This window comes from Panicum virgatum, chromosome 3K (assembly GCF_016808335.1).
Source record: "Panicum virgatum strain AP13 chromosome 3K, P.virgatum_v5, whole genome shotgun sequence".
NCBI classification, from domain to species: domain Eukaryota; kingdom Viridiplantae; phylum Streptophyta; class Magnoliopsida; order Poales; family Poaceae; genus Panicum; species Panicum virgatum.
In genome coordinates, this window is record NC_053138.1 from 58,364,435 (window position 1) to 58,367,364 (window position 2,930).

The 2,930-nt window shown below is 40.5% G+C and overlaps 1 long non-coding RNA gene across 1 annotated transcript; it reads right to left on the reverse strand.

Moving 5' to 3' along the window:
- Positions 1-1,070: 1,070 nt before the first annotated feature.
- On the reverse strand, positions 1,071-2,719 carry LOC120701576. Its single transcript, XR_005686162.1, has 4 exons — positions 2,509-2,719; positions 2,339-2,420; positions 2,073-2,128; positions 1,071-1,465 (listed from the first exon to the last, which is right to left on the reverse strand). It is a non-coding gene; the product is annotated as an uncharacterized LOC120701576 (long non-coding RNA).
- Between the last annotated feature and the right edge of the window lie 211 nt (positions 2,720-2,930).

Sequence of the window (2,930 nt, forward strand, 5' to 3'; positions counted from 1 at the left end):
CCAGGGGTGGACCGGACGGTATTTCATTTACCGTCCGCCCCTGGGATCAGGGAAGCCGTCGGATCGGAAACGAGCGGCGGGATCCGAGCAGGGGAAATCGAGCTGGTGCGTTGTATGGATTTAAAGGCCCAGAAAGCAGCCCAATGAAAACTGTGGGCCATGGCGAGGCTGCGTTGGCGGCGACCAGGCCCACACCAATGCTGCACGCAAGTTTAGCGGCTGGGCTCCCATTCAGACCTTCTCGTCTCGTCGTCCTCGCCTCCGGCGGCCCTGCCAGCGTCGGAGGAGGAGGGGGATTGGATGAATCGGGTGGAAGATTTGTATATTTTCTTGTCTTTTAGTACTAATTTGAATAAGTTAAGGTTAGTTGTGCTAGCTTTCTTCGTCGACGTCGTTCTCTCATCTCGGATTCGCCTCGTCTGTGGCTTCGGTGGCCTTATCCGACCGGGGCCTGTGCGTGGTGGCGAAGGACGAGGACGAGTCCTTTTTGTCCATTTTTTTATATTTCTCTGAGTTTGTAGTTTTTTTATTTGATATGATATTGTTTTATAATGATGAACTCGAGGAGGGCAAATGTATGTAGAGAGCCTAGGCCGGCTAATTTATAAAAACAAGCCGAATAGATCATATATTATGGGCTGTTAAAAGTGCAACCGTCCAAAACAACTTTTTTTGCTCTAAGAACGCAGGCAGTCTAGCTAGCTCCAGTGCATATTTAACTCGTGCTAACTCCACTGAACAGTTAGTTTAAATTTGAGATTAATTTCCTTTCAAAAATTCTGTGCAAGCATGGACCGGCAACAGGTTGGACAAGCTCAAGATCACAATAGGAAAAATATGTACACTCAAGATCACAATAGGAAAAATATGTACAAACTTTAATGCAGGCTTCTAAACCATCTTTGCTGGAAGCATAGGTGTTTCTACCATGCCCATGTATTTTTGGGCCATCCTAGGCTCCTAAATCATTTTTTGTGATATCAAATCATCAACTACGTTGTCTAGGATAGAGTGCATGGCAACCAGCACCAATTCCTATTTGGAGGGGGGGGGGGGGGGGGGTAAAGCAGTTATATTCAGCACTGAAACAAGATAACAGCAGCAAAGCTAGCGTGTATATTCAGCATACTGCATGATCTATGTCAAAGAAACCAGCCTTTATGGCGGCGGCCGGCAGCAACGTCAGCTACTGCCTCTAACCTAGATGAGCATTACCGGTTGATAGTTCTCAAAGGAACAGTTTTTGCAACATCAAAACGGGATGGTGAAAATTTTACACAGAAGATAGAATCCTCTTCTTCATAAGATGGTGCCATGGTTGCAAACATATGGATTTACCAGGGTATCCAGCATTGAAAGCAGCCATTCTGAACTCGTTTGCACGCTGCGAACCAGGACCTAGAACCGTCCCAACCACGATGTCACCAATGTCACTTTGATTGATTCTAGTGTTGTCCATAACAGCCTACAGGTGGGAAACAAAGGTAGCAGAACATGGACAATGAGTACGTCAAATTTTTGCTTCAGCTCAGTTAACTATTGGGCTTTTAATTTGAAGCAGTCAGAATATTATTGGTAGTAAAATCAGTAGGAAGCTTAAACACTTTATTTTTTTATTCATAGCTGATGAATTAATAGAAAACATTTGTTTATATTGTAAACACAATAAAACTCACCAATCATGTAGGCCCATGAAAGACCTATGTTTATTTTTCTGCATTTCCTTCTAAGTAGTCCTAACAATATCTGAAAAAAGATTAAACATTACGACAGTACGCTTGGGGCTCTAGTTTTGTTATAGGTTCAAGTTGTATTTTCTAACACTGCAACTTATTAGTTAGTTAGATCAAAATTTTCCTTATATTTATCTCTATAAGTGTAATTCTAGAACCAGTTTTTTTCTTCGTAAAACATGATTTATCTGTGGAAATTTTGGGCTAACAGCAATGGGGTAAAGCAATATCATTTCATAGCATGTAACGTAACTCACATGTACTATATACTTGAGCTGTAGAGAAGTATGCATATAAAAATAGAATGGCATTCAAGAAACAAGAGGGAGAAAAGCTTACAAAGATCGAACTGTTAAATACTTGCACCTCGTCTTTAGCCACACAACATGGGTCACCTAAAAGAGCCAAAATTACACATCACACAATGTGAGGCAAACACCATTTTGAAGAATGGAATGCAACTGTTTTTCCTAAGTGTTCTTTCGGCAACCTAATTTTAAAACCTTACATTGACTAATTGGTAACCATGTTACTGTTTCTAATCTTATTGCTCTCTCTCTCTCAGAGATAATTTATAAATATTAAGATTGTCAAGGAGTACATACTTGTCTTTGCGTAGGCCTGCAAATATAATCAATTGATGAACCAACCTTACTATTCTCTGAAGCTTGAGAGAAACAGGGGAAACTATAGGGCACAAGAGTCAGGCCTGGTGAATTTGCTCATATAGTTAAACTATAATTGTATTGTCGAGTACCAAATGCAATTAGCATACCTACAGGGTGACCTCCAAATTAGTTGGCCCCTTCCGCTTCCTTCAGATGCAGCAAAACAAATGAAAAATGGCCCGTAATGTTGGTGAATTATGAACTATTATAATAAATAAACATACTCCACTGGTTCATCTAAAGAATCTGAGTAAAGGTAGTTTCTCAAGAAAGAAACCCTTTCAGATTGTAAGTTTGATGCATTCATGCATATTTAAATTATGAGCAGGTACTCATCTAAGAAAATAACATTATCAAATCATTAATAAGGGGCTGTTCCATACTTTTGGACAGCCATAACTGGTGAAAAGAATTCAGCAAAATGCTCCATGCATCTCTGTCAGCCGAACAAACACAAAAAAAATGGCATCATATCACCCAGCTCCGCATTCATTGCTAGTAAGACTCATGAAGCCATGGTGCAAATGAT